The sequence below is a fragment of the Lemur catta genome, chromosome 2, assembly GCF_020740605.2.
Source record: "Lemur catta isolate mLemCat1 chromosome 2, mLemCat1.pri, whole genome shotgun sequence".
NCBI lineage: Eukaryota > Metazoa > Chordata > Mammalia > Primates > Lemuridae > Lemur > Lemur catta.
The window spans coordinates 130,567,101-130,590,069 of record NC_059129.1 but is presented as its reverse complement, the minus strand read 5'-3'; the positions used below and the strand labels follow the sequence as shown (position 1 = coordinate 130,590,069).

The following is a 22,969-nucleotide window of genomic DNA, read 5'->3' as shown; positions in this document are numbered from 1 at the left end:
CATAACCGGAGCATAGAGAGAAGTATGACATGAGAGGGGAGTGGGCACCTAAATCCCAGCCTAGCAACTGTTAGCCTGAGGACTATGGGAAGTCCTCAATGGGCTGTGAGCCAATTACTCAATAAGGGCATCCAGCTCTCATCCCTCATGGTAAGTGACCAGAGTACGGTGAGTCCTCTGCTTACCATAATTGAAAATGATGGCCAAATAGATTATATATATATATATAAAAAAAAAAGACTGACTCTTTCATTTTGCCATAGGCTCATTCTATTTGGAAAGGCTCCAACTAGTTTAATTATTTACATTTGAATTTATTTATATTTATATCTTTAAAACATCTACAGCAATTTGAAGATTTGAGCCATAGTTCATGTCATGCTAAAAAGAATGGTAAAAATAAAACCAGTTAGGCTTTCAAGAAATTCTGCCTACAAGTAAATACTTAAAATCAAAGTGGTTTAATAACTTCAAGAAAACAATTGCTTTTTGACATAAAGATTAAGGCTTGAAACATCTTTATCCTCAAGGTTTAATATTATGTGAGATTTCTTTTGATTACCATTTGTATAAGAAACCCACAATCTCACAGTTTTAAAATATGCATGAAATGAGCTTTCTATGATGTATATTTGCATTTTTTAAATCATGCTTAGTTTATAAAGGTAAATATCTTATGTCAATGCCAGAAGCAGAGAAAAGTGTGACTTCCTGCCCTTGAGCTCACTAACACAGAAGGGCACATCCTAGGAGTAAAGGTTTGTCTGTGAATATAGACTGATGTTAAGTCTCGTGATTTAGTGGTCTGGAGCCCTATATCCCCTTCACGCTGATCAAAGCCCTTCACCCTCACTGTAGATGATGCCTACAGGAGTTAGAGTTGGTGTTGAGTCCAAGAGGTCATAAAATCAAGGAGAAGCAGGGTACAATAGGGAAAATATTCAAGTAGGATTACTTGGTGAGTATCTTTTCGAGAGTTGGAGGGGATCTTAACCCTATCACAGGTAAGGTGTGAGGGAATGCTAACAACAACAGCAAAAATATTCCTGGAAAATACCCACAAAGCAACTCTTGGTTTTTTTACTTTTAAATTGTTTCATCTAGGTATCACTTATCAAATGCATTTACAGAGAATTTTAAAGGATTTTTGCTGTTTAGTTGTAATGGGATTTTGTGTGAGGATATTGTTTGGTGAATTATCTGTAAAGCACATTTTAAAACAGGCCTGATTCAGGATCTTTCTTAGTTGGTGGCAGTAGTATAGATGGTGCTTGAGCTGAGATGACCTGCAGGCACTGGTCACTCCTTGAGTGCCTGGAGTGCACTGTGCTGTGCTGGGTGGTGACCTGGCCTCAGACAGTGCTGACTCTCTGCGAGGCACATTCGCTACCTCTAGCAGCTTCTGCTGCTCCATCTGCTTCCCAATGATGAGTTCCTTTTCCTAGCTGGGCCCTGGAAATAAAACTGCATATTGTGGAACATTTAATAGAAAGTTGTATGTCTTAAGTATTTCTCACTAACACAAGAATCTTTATTTCCTATCCCCCCTCAATATTTTTCAACAGCAATTCTTCATGAGGCTGTTCTTCTCTTCCAACCAAATCATTTCTTTTCCCTGAAAAATTTCACATTCCAAACTTGAATAATTATAAGGTTTTTCTATCTAATAAATTCTAATAGTAACAACAGGAAATACTATTTATACTTCCTCCAATTATAATTTGACAGAAGCTGCACCAATGTTACTTTTGCATTTTATCAGTTAAATAATATAATTAGCAAATTGATAGTAAAAAACAGAATTACAGTGATATTAATTTTTTTAAACATGCAAAACATTTTTCTAAAAGACTGTTTCCATTCAATTAAAATAATTACAATTTAGGTACTAGAGCAATTTTATTTGTTATGAGTTCAAGTAATTGTGTGTACTGATAAAACTATAATTCTTTTTAAACATTTCAGAGATTACCATATAATCAGGAAAAGATAAAAGCATAATGTAATAATATTTTCCAAAACACATGTAAACAAGCACAGAATCCTATTATTTATAAAGTTAAGCATATTCTCAAAGGTGGAAGAACTATAGCATAATGTAAGTTAAGGCAGGTGACATCAATTGTGGGAAATGTCACAGAAGAAATACGGCTTTTTCAACAATAATTTAGACTATGGATCAGAATCTAGAATATTTAGATTCGTTTGCTGAGCAGCAAATGAGGTGAGCCCTATAATTTTTTGAACTTACTGCCTGGATGTTTCCAAACCACAGCACAAGAAGGTGGGTGTCGGGGGAAACTGAGATACAACCCAGTGGATTTGCCGAGTTGGGAAGAGGGAGCTGAAGTCTGGCAAAGCCAGGTGGCCAGACTTCACAGATCAAAGTACCTGAGAGGAGAGAGCTACAGAGAGAGAGAGAACGGACTTCACTACATCTCCCTCAACGATGCAGTTGATGGAATTACATAAGGCTGAGGAAATAACCAACCAAAAGAATTTGAAGGAGTAGTGCCTGGAGGTCACTTATTTTGGGAATAGTAACTGTTTCCAACAGCCAGAGTGGAAAACTTCATATTTCAGGGGGAATTGGTTAAAGTATTAAGAAAAGTCTTGCCTCAATAGTGAGGAAAAATTAGCTCTAGACTAAATGCTATTCTGTCCTGCCTAACAAAGCTTAAACGCAAGATATAAAAGGATCAAAGTAACTTAAGCTTCTCCTAGAAACAGCTCAGAAATACTTTTAAAAATACAAAACATTTAGTACCCAACAAGGTAAAATTCACAATGTCTCACATCCAATAAAAAATTACCAGGCATGTAAATCCATGTGTAGATTAAGGGGCAAAGAGACAGTAAAGTGACAATTATGACAAATTGTCACACGGTGATGTAGCTTATATAGAGGATTTTTAAAGAGTCATGTGAGATGAATGAAGAGGAGCATATTTTAGATTAGGAGGCCAGGAAAAGGATTGGGTGGTCAGAGAAGCAACTTTGAAGAGAAAACATGTAAACTGAGATCTGAGGCAGGTGAGTGCGCAAGCCACGTGAGGATGAGAGGGAAGAGGATCTTGGGCAGCTGATGCAAAGGCCTCAAGAAAGGACCAAGTAGCTGTGGCTGAACATTGCCCATGGCCACAGAGCTCTAGGCTAAAAATGTTTACATTCACTCAAACAGAAGATATTTGAGTAGATACTATTCTATTTTTCAGCTATCCACTGTATATTTGATATTCTCTAAGACATCTTAAAGTTTTGAAGTATGTTCACAGTTTTCTTTAAGTACTTGTTAGCAAATGAAGATGATATTTTCTCTGAGAAGGTGGTCTCATTTTGATAACCTAGATTAATAAATCACCTCTGAGAGCAAAACTAGAGAAATCAATAAGGCCATCAGGACTTAGAGCAAGCCACAGCTCTCTTCCCTGTACTTCATTTAGCAGATCCTATTTCTATGTCATTGTGAGCTCAGAAACACTTTACTGTTTAAACAACTCACAAAGATATGCCAAGTGCCTTCTGGAAAAATCTTAAAATCATGTTCTGAGCAAACTCAATATGGCCCCCAAACCATCTTGCATTATGGCAAGCTACTAGCTATAAAATTCCACTAGGACTAGGTTCAAATAGACCCATTTTGAAACTTAAATTTTGCAAAATTTGAGTGGAATTTGAAGTCTTAGACTTTGGCTTCATCAGAGTTGAAAGTGAACTCATCTAATAGGCTCCACCTCATTACCAAAATTTCCATTACCATGTATTTTTTAGTGACCACTGGTTCTAAAGCAGACCTGGGGCTCTCCTGAGAGGAGGGCTCTGTTTGGAGACAGTAGACTGGAAGAAGAGCTATGCACATTTCTATGAAAAGGAGGGGGGAAAAGTGTTTTTTGATAAGGACAGTAGATAATCTGACCCTCAGTTGATTTCATGTCATATGTGAAAGGGCACACTAGTATGAATGAAGGCAGGGAGAGTAGGCATCATGAATAATGATGTTATCGAGAGGTCTACAAAATGAAAATAGAGAATGAATAAGTTAGTAACTAAGTTGTCAGGATGCTGGGTTATTCTTGGCAATTGTGTGTGGCTGGGCAGTTTCTTGGTTTGCATGGTCATTGCAATGGCTAAAATGAAACTCCCAGCTAAGAGGTCTCAGGCCACAAGAATAATTCTCCAGAACTGCAGGGAATGTAACTTTATGTCCTCAGTAATTTGTGGAAGCAAGCAAGGAAGAAAACAACACAGAAAGGAATGGAAAGAAGGACTAAGGCATGAACATATGAGGTCCACAGTGGCTGGAAAGTCAGCCACACTTATAGAATAGGTTAATTTTCCATTACTTCTTCCTTATATTCTAAGAAGATAAGGAACCTGTCAGGATCTCTTCCAGTTCATTTAAGAAACTCATTTATTTTTCTTACTTGAACAAAAGGTCAAAGCAAAGCAATTTGTGGCTCTACAAAAGTGAATCCAAAGATTTAGGAACTTTGTTAATGACGTCCCTTAACAAACTCAATGCAATTTATCCTCATCTCTAATATCTAGGGCCTACCATTTGAACAAAAAATGTCCTTAACAGTTTTGGGTTAATAGCTATATGACTTGTTAATTCATCCCAAGTGTCCAAATTATTCCTGATTTTCTTCATTAAAAGTAGAATATATTCTTTTAAATTGTTAAAATTTCTCACAATGTGATCAATTAAGTTGATGCAGATATTCCCCTTAGTAAAGAAATAGAAATAAACAATGAAATATAATGAAGAAACAAAAAGTAATTTCCAGGTGCTAGAAATGGTGAGAAAATCAAGGCCCAATGATAAGCATAGAGAAGACACATAATAGCAGCCCACAAGGGATTGGCTTCTGTGTAGGAGACCCTAAAGAATTGGAAAGGGGTTCTAACATCTATCTGGTAATGTGAAAGATGATTTCATGAACTATGGAAGTCAGAGAATTGAAGCTGAAACTCTAGCAAAAAGTTGGGAGCTTTGAAATCCTGCAAAATCCAATAGAATGGGACTGAAAGTGTTACCCACCAGTCTGAGAAGGCTTGAAGTCAGTCCAGGCACTGAGATAGAAAAATAACAAAGGAAAGTCACAGTGCACGTGTGTAATGCATGAATTAACATAGCACATTTGGTGCAAGAGCCATAAGCACAGGGAGTATCATGAAAACTCAGCTAAGATTATGGACAACCCCTAGAATGAAATGCCATTGGAAGTCAATATTTAAAGATACTTTCAAAAAAATCTAGGGAACTCTAAATCCTTATCATACTGCAGGGCAAGGTGGATGGGGAAAGGAGAGATGTTAGTCAAAGGGTACAAAGTTCATTTAAGAAGAATAAGTTCTGGTGATCTATTGCACAGCATGGTGACTATAGGTAATAATAATAATATATTGTATATTTCAAAATTACTAAAAGAATAGATTTTAAATGTTCTTACTACAAAGAAATGATAAGTATGTGAGATGATAAATAGGTTAACTATTCTGATTTAATCATTCTAGAATGTATACATATATCACAACATCACATCTACAAATATATATAATTATTGTTCATTAATAATAAAATATACCTAGTGAGATAAGTTCACAGTAATATACACATGCACACATGCCAGAGTACTAAACTAACATCAGATCCATAAATGGATTAAACTTTGCTTTTAAAAGACACTTATTCTAAAACTAGATTTTAAAACCTATCACTATGATAAAAGAAATTCCAAAAACATAGTGATATGGAATCACTGAAAGAAAAGGGATCAAAAATCCTACTGTCAAAAAAAAAATGGCAGAAACACAATTAAGTATTCTTTTAAAAAATTAACTCCTAAACAATGCAACAGAAGACAGGAGAGTTGGGGGAGAGCATTGAAAAGGTAAGACAAATAAGCACAAAATAAGGCAATGCACTAATTCCAAATATATCAGTAATTAAAATTAAATTCACCAGGTAAAAAGACAATGATTTTCTATTAGATTTAAAATAAAAACTTATAAATATTTATATCTTGTTTGTAATAGATCCATCCACATGAACATACTGCAAGAATGAAAGTAAAAAGATAATAAGAGATTAACCAAATGAATACTAACTAAAACAAAGTGAAGCTGGTTATACTAATGTAAGAGTATAATTTATTTTCACACATAAATCTGTATCAGGAATAAAGAGAGTCAATGTATCTGAAAGGTATAATAACTTGAAATTTATACACCAAATAACATAGCATCAAGATATAAAGTAAATTGATAGAAACCTCTCTTTCCCGTGTGACTGTCTCTTTACTGTCTACCATACTTCTCTCAATTATGAATAGAGCACGCTGGCTAAATTTGGTAGGGATTTAGAAAATTTTAGCACCTTAACATACTTGATGTCATGGACACATATTGTATCTCATATGTAACAAAAAAGATATCATGTTTCTATGGCATACATGGAAATTTAACAAATTAACCAAGTTATAAGGCAAGTCTCAGCACATTTCAAAAATTAATAGCCCACATCTCTGAGCATCACAAATTAAATTAGAATTTTTAAAAAATAACCTGTCTCCAATTACTTGGAAACTAAAAACTTGAAACTTCTAAGAAAATTGAGGTTAAAGAAAAGTCATAAACGAAATTTGAAACATACTAATTGAATGTAAAGAAAAAATACTAGTTATTAAAATTTATGAGAAGTAGCTTAAGGGGTTCTTAGAAGGAAATATATTGTCAGAAATGCTTATATTAGAAAAAGAGAAAAGCTGAAAATAAATGAGCTAACTATCTAACATAAGAAGGTAGAAAGGCACACAGAATAAACATAAAATAAAGTAAAAACTAATGAAATTGGGAAAAAGATATAATAAAGATGATTAACCAAACTAAAAATTGGTTCTTAGAAAACATCAATAAAATATGCAGTCCTCTGAGGTTATTGGCATGGATGAAAAAGAGAGAAGGCATAAATAAATAAGGTTTGGAATAAAACTAAAAATATACTGTTACAAGATACAATTGAAGTTAAAAATGAATTAGAAAATACTGTGAAAAACTTGATGGCAAAAAATTTTAACCCTAAGCAGATAATGGGCAATTTCCTAGAAAAGCTTAATTAGTAAACCTGACTCAAAAAGAAATATAAGATCTGAATAATCATAAATTTAATTAACAATGAAATCAGCAGTTTAAAATGTACCCAATAAAAAAATACTAGAATCACCAGATGGTTTTACAGGTGTTCAAGAAACAGATAATCACTGTCTTATACAAACTCATCCATAAATGTAAAAAGTGAAAATTCTCCAACTTATTTGAACTACTTAATATCAAAACCAGAGACAAAGAAATATTTCTGAAAACATATGCCAATATAACTCATATTACAGATGCAAAAAATTAATATTATAAAATTAAAGAAGATAGAAAAAGATAATCTATCACAACCATATTGAATTAAGTCATGCAAGAATTTTTTTTTCTTGCATTTATAATTGGTTGGCCTAATTAGAGGACTAGCAAAAGTCAGAGTCATCAGCTCAGGCTATGTCTCCAGTTTACCTGCATCAAGCATCTCCCCACTCTCCTCTTTTTGAAATTATTCTTTTATTTTTAAAAACTAAGGTGAAATTTACATAGCATAAATCATCCATTTTAAAGCGAACAATTCAGTAGCATCAGGACATCCAAAATGTCGTGCATTCACCACCTCTCCCTAATTCCAAAATATTTTCATCATCCCAAAATAAAACCCCATATCCATTAAGCAGTTGATCTCCATTCCTCCCTGCCCTCAGTACCTGGAAATCACCAATCTGCTTTCTGTCTCTATGTATTTACCTATTCTGGATACTTCATATGTAAATGCAATTATACAATACATGAACTTTTGCATCCAGCTTCTTTCTTTTAGCATAAGGTTTTAGAGGTTTATCCACTTTGTGGCATGTATCAGTACTTCATTCCTTTTTATGGCTGAATACTATTACATTGTTTATGTACACTGTAATTTGTTTATCCATTCACCTGTTGAACTTATGAGTTGTTTCCACCTTTTGGCTATTGTGATAGACCATCTGTAGGCATATACGTACATGCATTTTTTTTGAGTACCTCTTCTCAAGTTTTTTGGTTAAAGAGTGGAATTACTGGGTCATATGGTAATTCTAAATTTAGCTTTTTGTGGAACCACCAAACAGTTTTCCATAGTAGCTGCATTATTCTATATTCCCACCAGCAATGTATGAGGGTTCCAGTTTTTCCACATACTCACCAACAATTGTTATTTTCCTTTTTGTTTTTTTAAATTCTAGACATCCTAGTGGGCATGAAATAGAATCTCATCATGGTTTTGAGTTGCATTTTCCTGATGACTAATGATATGATTATTTTCATGTGCTTGTTGGCCCTTTTTATGTCATCTTTGAAAAATATCTATTCAAGTCCTTCTCCCATTTTTAATTGCTTGATTGTCTTTTGTTAAGTTATAGGATTTCTTTTATATATCCTTGATACTGGACCCTTAACAGACATATAATTTACAAATATTTCTCCCACCCCGTAGGTGTCTCTTCAGTTTCTTGATAATGTCTTTCGATGTACAGAAACTTTTACTTTTGATGAGGTCCAATTAATCTATTTTTCCTTTTATTGGTAGTGCTTTTGGCTACCAATAAAAGCTAAGAATTTAATTCCAAGGCCATGAAGATTTACTTCTATGTTTTCTGTTAGGAATTTTATGGTTTCATCTCTTATATTCAGGTCATTGCTACATTGAGTTAATTTTTGTGTATAATGTGAGGTAGGGGTCCAAATTTATTGTTCTGCATATGGACATCCAGTTCTCCTAGAAACATTTGTTGAGACTATTTTTCCCCATGGAATGTTCTTGGCTTCTTCATTGAAAATAACTTGGGCATAGATGTATAGATTTATTTATGGATTTTCAATTCTAGTGCACTGGTCTATACATCTATCCTTATGCTGTTGCCACACTGTTTTGATACTATAACTATGTATTAAGTTTTGGAAATAAAAAGCCATTCAATTTTCCTCTTCTTTTTCAATATTGTTTGGATATTTGGGGCTCACTGCAATTGGATGTGACTTGAGGATCCACGTTTCCATTTCTCCAAAAAAAGGTTTCTGGAGCATGTTGTTAGAACATTCTCAAGAACCTTGTGGTTCTCTTGTGTATGTCAAGGAAATTTGTCCCATAAACAAGAGGCACCTCCACAGGTCTTTCCTACATAGTCTGATCTCTATTTTTGGCTTCCATGGAGATGGCTAAATGGAGCTGTAAAATGCTTTCTAATCTCTTCAAGGAACCTTCTCTAAGACTGAGTAGATGCACCTTTTGATCCTTCTAAAGCACTAACAAAAGGTTGTCTAGACATTCCCTTGATTTTCTCTAGGGCAGGGATTTCCTGACAGTGAATGTCCTAATTTTAGCATTTTTGAAATCTGGATAGGCTTCTCAAATCATTCATTTTTGCCTAACTTCTCGGTCCTCAATTTATCTCCCTCTTCACACTCTTTACTACAGGTACAGTCATGCATCACTTAACAATGAGCATAGGTTCTGAGAGACGCATCCTTAGGTGATTTTGTCCTTGTAGGAACATCATAGAGTGCACTTACACAACCTAGATTGTATAGCCTACCAGACACCTGGTCTATATGGTATAGGTTATTGCTCCTAGACTGCAAACCTGTGCAGCATATTACTGTACTCAACACTGTAGACAATTATAACAATGGGAAATATTTGTGTATCTAAACATATCTAAACATAGAAAAGGTACAATAAAAATACAATATAAATGATAAAAAATGATACACCTGTGCAGAGCATTTACCATGAATGAAGCTTGCAGGACTAGAAGTTGCTCTGGGTGAGTCAGCGAGTGAGTGGTGAGTGAGTGAACGTGAAGACCTAGAACTTTACTGTACCACTAATGTAGACTTTATAAACTCTGTACACTTAGGCTACACTAAGGTTATAAAAATTATCTTTCTTCAATGATAAATTTACCTTAGCCTTAGCTTACTGTAACTATTTTACTATATAAACTTTTTAATTTTTTAAAACTTTTCACTCTTTGGTAGTAACACTTAGCATAAAACACAAACACATTGTACAGCTGTACAAAAATATTTTTTTCTCATATCCTTATTCTATGAGCTTTTTCTATTTAATTTTTTTTTTTTTTACTGTCAAAATTTTTTGGTTAAAAACTAAGACGAACATACACATTAGCCTAGTCCTACACAGGGTCAGGATTTTCAATATAATTGTCTTCCACCTCTTGTCCCACTGGAACATCTTCAAGAGCAATAATATGCTGTCCTCTCCTATAACAATGCTTTCTTCTGAAATATCTCCTCAAGGACCTGCCTGAGAATGCTTTACAGTTAACTATTTTTTAATAAGTAGAAGGAGCACACTCTAAAATAACAATAGAAAGTATAGTATAGTAAACACATACACCAGTAACACAGTTATTTATCATCATTATCAAGTACTATGTACTATACATAATTATGTTATGCTTTTATAATAAGACTGGCAGTGCAATGGGTTTGGCATACCAGCATCACCACAAACCTGTGGCTAATGCGTCGTGTTATGATATTATGACAGCTATGATGTCACTAAATGATATGAATTTTTCAGCTCCATTATTTATAATCTTATGGGATCACTATAGTAGTTGTGGTCCATCATTGACCAAAACATCATTATGTACTGCATGACTACATAAGTAGCCAAAAGAAACTAAGATGCACTGTTAATGCTGTGCTCAGAGATCGCCTTAGCTAAATATTCAAGTTCATAATTTACAAGTTTTGCTTTCCACATAACTGCAGGACACAATTCAGCTAAGTTCTCTGCCACTGTATAATAAGGAACCCCTCCCCTCCACTTTCCAATAGCATGTTCCTCATTTCCATTTGAGCCCTCACCAGCAATGCCGTTAACATTCTTATTTCTACCAACCATCTGTTCGTGACTTGGGTATTCTCTATGACAACACACATTTTCTCTGCCATGCTCCTTACATCCTTTTGCATCCTCACTAGCAGAGTCATTAACACCCATATTTCCACTAACAATCTGTTAGAGACACTCTAGGCTTTTTCTATCATGCTCCTTAAAATTCTTCCAGCCTCTGCTTATCACCCAGATTCCAGGACATGAATATCTTCTGGGCTGCCATTATTCTGCCTACCTACAGAGAGTAAATGAGAAGAGGTTTCGATTGAGGTAGGTGTCTTAGAGCAGGAGTGAGAAATGTCCAGATGGACAATTAAGGGGCAACATCATCAAAGGACCGGCACATTAGGCCAGGGAGCTCACTCTTTATGCTGGAGGCAGTGGGGGAGTGAGTATTTTGAATAAAAAAGCAACACAGCAAAATCTCTTTTAGAGATAGCTCTGGTGACTGTACAGAAGATAAATAGAGGAGTCAGAAAATTGAAGCCCACACAAATGCCATAAATAGTTCATAAGCTGGCCTTGTTTAAAAAATAAAATTTATATTTCTTACCTTAAGACCCTCTTACATGTGGTAAAATAAATTCATGCTTAAATGGTTAACTGAAGTAAGAAAAAGCAAAGTAGAAGGCCCCCAACCCGTTATATGAGGCAGAAAGTCATCACATAAGCCATAGCCAGGAGGGTTGCCCTGGACTGGTTCCACACAGCTTGGAGCCAAAATTATGGGAAGCGTCTCTAAGCCATTATTATTACAGTAAACTCTTCTTTTCATTAAAAAGAACCTCTTTCTTGGCCAATGGCTTCATAATAAAAATTGAAGCAATAATCTAGATTATTTGAGCAAAAATTTATCTCAAAAACCTCTAAAGGTGTATTCTTTTTTTTTTTTTGAGTCAAATGATTAGCCTGCCTGTCCACACTAATTAACTATAAAGAATAATTGTTCATCTTGCCATCTCATTTAATGTTTATACACTGCTAAAACATTTGATTTCCATTTTTTCCCCTAGAGTGATATATGCCTGCCATTTAACATCATTTTCCTTGTAGATTGTTTACCGTTTCACAAAAATCTATACAAGAGGTTGTCAGTTTTTAGACTTTTTTCAGAAGCAGCACATTCTACGAGGACTTTTCAGCACTATGGTTCTTTTGTAACTAGCTGAGGTCGTCAGTGTCAGTAACCTCAGGTTTTTAAAAGCCGATTTTCAAGCCCTTTGCAGCAGAAACTTGTTAACAGCTGTGCTTTCCAATTGTTCGGTTCCTTCCTTATATCTAAACATGAAGTCTTTTCAGTTGCCACATATATAATTTAACTGAAAGTATATTTCTCTTGTTGGCAAAGTCTAAAGAATTCATTCTTACAAAGATTCCTGCAATTCATTTAGGAACTTAAAGTTACAGTATAAAACAAGAGGGCTTTGGTTTAGTTTATAGATGAAATCCTGACATTTTAGCAATCAATAAAATTTCTGAAAAATAAGAAAGTAGAGATGCTATTTTAAAGTCACATGCTATTTAAATGTAAAACTCTTTTAAATTAAAATGCCATTTGGTAAACAAAAAAGTACATCCTTATTTAGCTCTTTTCCATCTTTTACATTTATGTGTGATGACTTTTCTTAGAATGGACAACTTTTAGAAATTTGGAGGAAATTTAAAATGCTTAGTATTATATATCTAGATATCAATAATGACTTTTATAAATAACTAGGATTTATAAAATGGTTGGTATCTAGAATACTTTAAATTCAATGTTTCTAAAAGAGGCATTGATGAATTTGACATTGATTCAGTTGTGATAGCAAAGATACAGATTTATATTTATAACTAAACTATTTATAACTATATAAGAAAGTATAACTTAGTTTGAACATCCTAAAGGTATAGTAGGACCAACATTTGGATGGAAGCTAAATTTCAACTCATCACAAAAAATAACTTCCTATAGGCTAGAACTCACTAAATATAGATTTCATTCAGCATATGTTTAAAAATGTGAAATATGCATATCTTATTTTCCAGGTGTTCTGCTAAGAGTTGTTGAACAAAGTAGACATAGCTCCTGCTCTCAAATTCTAACAGAAGAGCAAAGATGAAATAAATGAACAATAGCAGCAACATAATAAAAATGTCTATATATACCTATCAGCTAGGCAGTATTCTAAATAATTTACGTGCATTTAATACTTACAACAACCTAAAATACAAATGGGAATGGCATATAGTGCAATCAAAAAAAGTCACCATGGGAAAACTGTGCAAAGAGATAAGGACAGCAGAGGTTGCATGGCCAAACATTATAGTTCTTTCTAAGCACAGTTTGAATCTGTTGAAGGTTTTGCAGAAGGCAGTACAGGATCTGATTCACCTTAAGAAAAGCAAAATACTCTGGCTTCTATGAGGAGGACAGAATAAAAGAATGTAGCTAATGGAAATGGGGCACAATGTACGGGGGAAGGACATGCTTGTAGCCCTGGCTCGAGCGAGGCAAACACATTTCATGTAACCAAAATGTTTGTACCCCCATAATGTCCTGAATTTTTTTAAAAAAAGAATGGAAGAGCAGAACAGGAGAAATTTGTCAGAAGCTATTAAATCAGTCTGGACTATAGGTTGTGGTGCCTGGGACTCATTTGTGACAGTAAATACATAGGGAAGTGGAGACTTCTAAGACACATTTGGAGATAAGCTCATCATGCCTTGATGATGGACTAGATGTGAAGGATGAAGGGGGTAGGGCAAGGATGATTCTCTATCTCTGAATGAGCAACAGGTGGATGGCAGAAACATTAACAGAAATGGAGAAAATCAAGAAAGGGAAAGACGAGAGTTTGGTCTGGGATGTGTTAAGTTTGAGACAGCCAAATAAGTATATCAGGTGTGAGGTTGGATATACCCCAGAAATGGGGTATACATTTCTCCATCAGAGAAAATTGTAGAATCCACCAGTTAAGTATCTAGATGACATGAAAATCTCTTCCTTCTTTAAAATTCTATGCTTGTATGAAAGGAGGCAAAGAGAGTGATCTGAAAGGAATGTCGTGAACTCTCATATTTGTTCTTATTGGGTGAAGTGCTTGGAACTATGACTTGAACACTTTATATTTCATTCGATGTCAAGGACTCACCCACCATTAAGGTAAAAAGCAGACTGATTGCAGCTAAAATGTCCAATATCTACATATCCTAAAATTCACATAAGTTAATCTCAAAAACCTCTCATTGCATTACTGGTATAATGAAGCATCCATTATCATTTTAGAATCCAGGACAAAGAGCACTCAGTTATGAACAGGTGCTCTCTATAATATATATATATATATAGATAGATAGATAAAAACAGCTGTGCTCATATAGTAAAGAAAAATATTGGCTTTGGATACTTTTCTTTTAAAAAAAATAACTTTGAGGTTGTCCTTGCCCACATTTGTTAGTAAACTGGTGTCTTCACATTATTACTATAATTATTATTATAATTTTTAAACCAACATTTCCTAACCAGCTACGAAGAAGGATTTAGATACATGTCTATCAGCCTTCTCATCCACCCCTCCATGGACTTTTTAGGCCCTGCACCCCCAAATTCTTTTTACCTGTGTACTGATCTTTGATATTCTGCCGCCTGCCCTGTTTCAATGGACAGAAGCCCAAGCTAGCAGCACACAACACTCTGCAAATGGACTGACACAGAACAACCACAATTAGCAAAGCTTAAATCACCAAAACTGCAGTATTTGAAATCAATTTTGAGCTATTTGGAATTTTTGAAGGAAACAGTACCGAGAAGCCAGATGTTTCTCTAAAATCTATCATATGTGAGTTATATATGAGTCATAGGCCTGAAATACTTCAATGCTGCCTTCCTGGATCCGTGTGGCTGGGTAGAATCTCAATCACGCCACTGCCCAATTCTGTGACCTTGAGCAAATTACTTAAGGGATCTGTACCTTACTTTTCTGACCTATAAAATGGGGATAATATATCTATCGCATATATTTCAGAGTTTTAAATAAATAATGGGTTCCTGGAACTGTGCCTGTCATAGCAAGTGCTCAATAAATATGAGGTATTATCAGTTTCTCCCAGTCTTCCTCTAAGGATGCAGGAGTTAGTTAACACAGGAGATAAACACCACAGGCCAACCCAAAGCTCTTCTATAACATGCTGCATTGGCTTTAAATTGCAAGGCAAATATGACTAGTGAGGGCAGACTTGCTTTGCTTTTTTTCTGGCATAAGTATGCCCATAAAAACCTGCTTCTTGTGCCCTGCTAGCTCACAGGACCACTTGATGTTTTTCTAAATAATTTCTGCATCTCCAACAACATAAAACCAAGGGACACATATACATTTGACTTTCTTAACTCAGTACTTCAACAGGGGTTTGAAGTTCAGATGTGGATGATTTTTACATTCTTTAATTATTAATACAAGAACCCCCCCCCACAAATCAGTGATTTAAAACTGCAATCATTTATGCTCATTCACACATCTGCAGATGATATGGGTTCAGCTCATGTAGGCTGGGGTGCTGGGCTCTGCTGGGATGCTCTGGACTTGCTGTGCACCGGGCTCTGGAATGGCGCTTTTGTATTCATCCCGGATGTGGTCTGAGACTGAGGGAGCAGCAGCTACTTAGCGGAAGCTCTGCTTGTGGTGATGGCAGAAGCACATGACACAAGGCCAACTGTGCGAACATACTTCACATCTCTTCTCGTGTCAGGTTTGCCAGTGTTTCTCTGGCCTAAGCAATTAACATGGTTGAGCCCTAAGTCAAGGAACAGGCATTATGCACCATTTCTGCAGGGGGTAGGTTTAAGTGAATATTTCTTACTAGTTATCTAATCTATTAGACTAGATTATGCTACTAGCAATGATGTAAATCACTATTGTGTATATATACTTAAATTTTAAAGGATATACTTAATTTTAAATGATTCATTTTAACATTTTATATCTTTTTTACTACATAGTTAAATCCATCTAGTTCAAGTTTGCTGATCATCTGTAGAAATGAACATTTTTCTTAACAAGCGAGAATGTGATTCTTTTATATATCATGAACTCTGGCCTAGAATAGTACTTAACTTGATAAATATTTTTTAATTAATAAAAATGGAATATTGAGAGCCATTTTTTGTACTAATTGCCCAACTTGTTTGTGGGGGAAGAAGTAGAAAAAGAGATATCCATTCTCTAATTCTTTTCTTCCTTCATTCTTTCTTTCCCATTTAACAAATATTTTTTGAGTGGCTATTATGAGCCAGGCTTGTTCTAGGCTGTAGAGATACAGAAGTGATCAGGGAATGGGGGCATGTGACTGTAATCCCAGCTACTCAGAGGCTGAGGCCGGAGGCTTGAGCCCAGGAATTTAAGACCAGCCTGAGCAGCATAGTGAGATACCAATTCTAAAATAGAAAAAAGAAAAAAAAAAAAGAAGTGATCAAAACAAGTTGTTCCTATCATTTGGGGAGACAGACAATAAACAATCAAACAAGGACACAAATAAATAAGTTAATTATGGATAATGGTAAGTGGCTAAAAAGTTTAAAATATTAGAGAAATTAAATTGTAGGGGTAAGACAATTTTGGATAAGGTAGACTGGGAAAGCCTTAAAGAACATAGTATTTCAGCTGAAACTTAGATAATGGGAAGTGAAAATATAAGGAAAGAACATTCTAGCTGGAAAAAGAAGCAGTGTGTGCAAAGACTTGGGGACAAGAAGGAGTGTGACCTGTTTAAGGTACAGAAAGACACCAGTGTTGACAGTATTCTCAACTCCAATCTTGAAATGAAAGGCCCATTTACTGTTTTTAAATTAAATTTCTTGCCTGTGATTCCCTTACACCCTGTGCACTGGTCACCTGTATTTGTAATTACCGGCTGCCTTGTCAATCTTCTGCACTGGAACTTGAGCTCCTTTAGTATGGACATAGTATCTTAATGATGTCTTCATCCACAGCACCAAACAGAAGGCTCCTTTCAACACAAGGATGCCAAATGCATAATGTGTGAATGCAGGCTTTGTGTAGCTAAAAATCAGTGACAGTCTAGGCCCAAGATGGGATCAAGTCACCTAGACTGCAGATGAATGGGTGCAAGGGGCAGTGAGAGAATCACAGAGAAGATCACATTTGAAAAGAGGACAGCCATATTTCTTTTGTCACATGAAGTGATTTCAGCCATTGCTCCTCTTCCAGAAATACATAAATCATATAAAATGTGAAAGTATTCAAGATCTACCATATATAATGTACTACAAGGAACATAAAAAATGGATATAGCCTCCTGAAATCATAATAGTTATAATATAAAATTTTATTGCTAAAGCACTTTAAACTCTTTCAAATTGCTTTTATGCTTATTATCACATTTTGTTCCTTGTCAACCAGAGTAAAAGGCTAGTTTTAATAACTATAATTTCTTTAGGAGTCTGAGTTAGCTCGGCTGGGAAAAGAGAGACATTTCAGGTGCCTTTACGATTTAAGATAGAATTTAGAGTCGAAAGGGACATTAGAGAGCATTAAGGATTAGGACAGAAACCAAATGTGCTAAGTAATTTGTCAAATATCATACAACTAGTCAGGAGCAGAGCTGTGGCTAGAATCTTGGTCCCTGGGTCCCAGATTAGTTTACTTCCTGTTACACTAGTCATAAAAGAGGCTGAGAATTTGGTTAATAATGAAATTGGAAATCACAGAAGCTCAGCTCAGAAGAAATTACAAGTGAAAATAATGGGAAAAAGCAGTGCCTATGAGAAAATAACTCTTCCAAAGGTTTTTGTTGTTGCATTTTAAAAATTTTCAAGCATAACACTTAAGTACACATATAGTAGTAACATTCATCAGTGTCAGGCAGATGGGAGTGGGGAGGAGGGGATGAGTATATACACACCTAATGGATGTGGTGCACACCATCTGGGGGATGGGCGCACTTGAAGCTCTGACATGGGTGGGGCAAAGGCAATATATGTAACCTAAACATTTGTATTCCTGTAATATGATGAAATAAAAAAAATTAAAATCTGTGAGTCAATTCTTACCTAGACAAAAAAATCACTTATAATTAAAACAGTAATTTTCATAGTATAAAGTTACCTCCCAAAGGCAAGAAAAGATAGGTGAGGTCGGTATTAAAAATAAATAAACATAAAAAAATAGAGGAAGTTATAGGCAAAATTCAGAGAAAAAAGACAGAATCAATTATGTAGAAAATGTTCATGTGTTTGGGTAAGAAAAATTATATAATCCTGGGCCCAAGATTTTCTGCATGTATCAAGAGATACTAACCCGGAGTCGGGCCAAGAAACCCAGGCAATGCCATGGTGTGAAATTTATTCAATCTGACAAAAAGCAAACAAATAAAAAAAGTTCTTGAAATTATGTTAGTAAACTAGAAACATTCAGATTTCAAACAGAGTGATAGTTATCAGAATAACAGGTATGAAAGAGTAATAGTCCTCATACGTTAAGTTCCCTCATAAACAACAAATACCTGCAGCAACTACAACAGATAACTCAGGGCTGTGATCATCAAGATAGGAGAACTGTACAAAATGATCTCTGCATTAACCACAGCTTTCTGCCAGTGATCATTATCCCAAATCACAGCACTGGGCAGCAGAGACTAAACAGAGAGCTTGAGTCCTGGTGAGTGGAAGAAATAAAATTCGGAGTTTAGGGTAGAAGACACTGGTAGAATTTTCAAGATAGGGTAACATATATGAGGGAGCTACACAGAGAAGGGACTTCATAAACCTGCAAAGGAATCCACTTGAATCTTTGGCTGAAAACCAAACTGAAATGTGTAAAACAGGACTCCATAGGCCTAAAATAAAACAGCTTTGAAGGGGATTTGACTGAATTGAGATTCCAGAGGCCACACAGTGCCTGACCAGCCAGAATGTCTACTCTACATCAGTGGTTCTCAACTGGAGTGATTTGGCAGTGTCTAGAGACACTGTCACTTGAGGGGGCACGCAACTGGTGTCTAATGGGTAGACACCGGGGTGCTACACTACCCAGGGATGTTGCACTGCCCCAAACAAGTAATTATCCAGCCCCAAATGTCAGTAGTATAGTCAAGAATCCTTAATCTATATCTACCCTACTAAAACCTAATAATAAAGCTGACTCATCAGTAAATTACTTACCTGCTAGAACAACTCAAAGACAAAATCTAGACTCTCAACACATAACATTTTTTAAGGACATGTTTACAATAAAAAAGTCAAAAAATACTAGGTTGGTGAAGAGGCAGGAAAATGTGACACATAAGCAGAAGAAAAGAAAGAGTCAAGAGGTATAGGCCTTGAAAGGACACCAACATTGGAATCTATAGGCAAAGACCTTAACAGTGTTTATAAGAAAAGATGACCATAATGAGAAAGCATATGAGAAATTTAAGCAGAGAAATGAAAGCAATAAGAAAGAAACAAACAGAATTTCTAAGACTTTAAATTCACATGGGAATAAAAATAATTCACTGGATAGATTTTCCAGAAGATTAGAGACTGCCAAAGGGGAGGAAGTACCCTTGGAGACAGGGCAATGGAAGCTAAACTGAAGTACAGAGAAAAGGAAGACTTACATAAATAAGTAAGCCCCAGAGAAAGGTGAGACAATATCAAAATGTCTCATATACAAATAATTGAAGTTCAAGAAGGATACAAGAGAAAGATTGGAATGAAAAAAGTATTTGAGTAAATAATGATGAAAATCGTCAGTTTTGACCAAAATTATCAACCCATATATCCAAGAAGCTCAACAAAATTTTATCAAAATAAATACAAAGAAATTCACACCTATATCAGTTCTTTTATGCTCTTAAAACCTTAGGAATGTATATTTTTATTTTCCCACATCCTATTCTTCATGCTATTTCACTCACCAAAAGATGGAACTTAAAATGCTTAAAGTCGTAAATTTTGTTATATATATTTTACCACAATCTTTAAAAATTTATTTTAAAAACATTTAAAAAACCAAAGAACAAAGAGGACAAATAGTAAACATATAACAAAGTAGTAGACTTTAACCAAACTATATCAATAATTACATTAAATATATAAGGACACAGTACTCTAATTCATAGAAAATGATGGTTAGTTTTGATAGAAAAGTAAGATGCAAGCATAAGCTGTCTGAAAACGTTCACTTTAAATGCAAAGACTGAAATAAATTGAGGGCAAAAGGATAGAAAAAAATATACATCATATAAATGGAAGCATAAAAAAACTGGTATGACTATATTAATATAAGAAAAAAACAACTTCAGAACAAAAAATATTTTCAAAGATGAAACTGGATATTTTATGATGCTAAAACTATCAATTCATCAGGCACACATAGAAATCTCAATAACAGGGTTTCAAAACATGTAAAGCAAAAACTGACAGAACAAATGAGAGAACATATAAATTCACAATTATAGTTAGATATTTTAACACTCCCCTCTCAGTAACTGATAGAACAAGTAGATAAAAACTTAGCAAAGATATAAAAATATGACAAACAATGCCAACTGAAGTTATCCTACTAGACATTTATAAAACATGTTAAATGTATAAGTCACATTAATTTCAGTTCTCTTGCAATAGTCACCAAGTCACTTCTGGGCCATAAATCCCAATAAAACTCAAAGGACTAAGTCAGACAGACAATGTCTCTAATTGTAACAGAATAAAACTTTGAAATCAATAATGGGACAATCTGTACAATTACCAAACATCTGGAATTAAGCAACACATTTATAAATAATCCATAGGTTAAAGAATAAATCACAAGAGTAAATAGCAAAATTTTAACTGAATTATAACTAAAATACAATATATCCAAATTTATAGGATGTATTAAAGCAGTGATAAAAGAAAAAATGTATATCTCTTAATGCATATGAAAGAAAACAAAAATATTAAAATATATTTCTACTTCAGTAAACTAGCAAATGAATATCCAAGTATATGAAAAATATGTAGAAAAAAACAGTATAATAGAGGTAAGAATGGATTTGAAGAAAATCAAAGAAAATAAAGAAAATCAAAGAAACCAAAAGGTGTTTATTTAAAAATACCAATAGAATTTATAAATCTGTAGGTATGCTGATGGAGAGAGAGAGAGAGAGAGAGAAAAGGAGAGAGAAAGAATACAACTTACCAATACCAGTAATGAAAAAAGAGACATCACTGTAGATGTCTATGTATATGTTTTTAACAGACATTAAAAGGATAAAAAAGTATTATGAAAAATTGCGTGCCAATATTGACAACTTAGAAGAAACTGAAAAATTCCTGGATAGACACAGAATAAAAAACTGACATAAGAAGAATTTGGAAATTACAGCTAATCAAAATATTTATTAATAAATTTACAGTTAAAAATATTCCCACAAAAATACTCTAGTTCTCAATAGCATGCCTGATTATTTCCATTAAATAATTAAGGAAGAAATGTGCAAGTAGCTTACTGTCTACTACTAGACAAGGAATAAGTAAGATGGCATTAAGGGTGAATTTATAGAATAATAAAACAAGCATGAACTTTACTTCCAACAGACTTTAGTCCAAATACCCTTTGCCACTTCCAGCTGCATGACTGGAGTAAGTTCTTTAACTTTCTAAGCCCTATTTTTCTCAAATATAAAGCAACATTAATTGTATATCACCTGGTGATACTGAAAATTAAAGACTAAATATATTTAAAGTCTACAGCATAGATTCTGGCATTTAATGGGTCTTCCAAATAAATACGATTTCAAGGCATATAATGATATTTCTTTTGAGGTCCTGTATCAATTGGGTATTACACCAATGAACCAATGAGAGAAAAAGTAATCATTTCAATCTTGAATCCAAATTATCTGGAATTACTAAAAGTTAAAAAATTGGAAATAGATGTGAAAACATCTCAGATGGTCTAAAGACAGGTAGTATGCTTTTATAAATCCTATTTTTTTCTTAATGTAATTTACAATTAATTATTGGACTTTTAATAAAAAATAAAATCTTGTTTGATTTTAGAAATATTTTAAGAAAGCTTTCTGAACTGCTATTACTAATTAAAAGACAGAACTGTCTTGAACCATACTTTGTCAGGGCCCGCAAATTACCCCTGGGCTCAAAGATTCACTAGAAGAACTTCTGAGACTTGAAAAACTGTTACACTTATGGCTATAGTTTTTTACAAAAGGCAAAAGGATACAGATGAAAATCATCAAAAGGAAAAAGTGCAAAGAGTGAAGTCCAGGAGAAACCAGAAGCAAGCAGGTTTTCTCTCCCAGTGCAGTTGCATAAATACTCTTAATTTGCCCAGCAATGATGTGTGAACACACGCAAAGTGCTGCAAACCAGGAAAGCTCCCCCCAAGCCTTGGTGTCCAAGGTTTTCACTGGGGGTCAGCCATGCGGGCATGCAGCTCCTGTGTGACTGACCTAAGCTACTCAGCCTCCAACATTCCAAAAACAAAAACAGTGTTCACAATAGTTCACACTGTTAGCATATGTTATCTCACCTAATCGGTGCTGGGTGGCCCAAGACCTCAGGTACATGAAAACATTCTTTTCAGGCAGAATATTGCAAAAGTTTAACTTATGTTGCAGGAGCTGCCAAGGGACATTTCTGAAGACAAGATTTTCCTGGGGAATGTGCAGGGTTTGACCAACTCAGGTTTAACCCAAGCCTACTGAGTTAACTCTTTCCTACACACATACTAATATTACAGAATTTACTATGCAAACAGTAACATACCAAGCTTGCTGGAAAACTTTAGACTCAAGAGTATTGTGACAAAATATAGAAATATATTTAATTGTTAAACTATTTTACTCCCTAGTCAATATTTTTAAGGGTATGAAGTGATATTCTTTGCAATATTCTTAGAAAACAGCCTATATAGAATGATTTTATTGAAAATGGTTCACAAATCTAAACATCATGTATTGCAGTATGCAAAATATTTTTTAAAAAAT

The 22,969-nt window shown here is 34.6% G+C and overlaps 1 protein-coding gene across 2 annotated transcripts in view; it reads right to left on the bottom strand.

Annotated features, from left to right (window-relative positions):
* The window catches only part of GRM1 (glutamate metabotropic receptor 1), a 365,790-nt gene that overhangs the window by 106,263 nt on the left and 236,558 nt on the right, over positions 1–22,969 (bottom strand). The gene's annotated exons all lie outside the window — the stretch shown is intronic.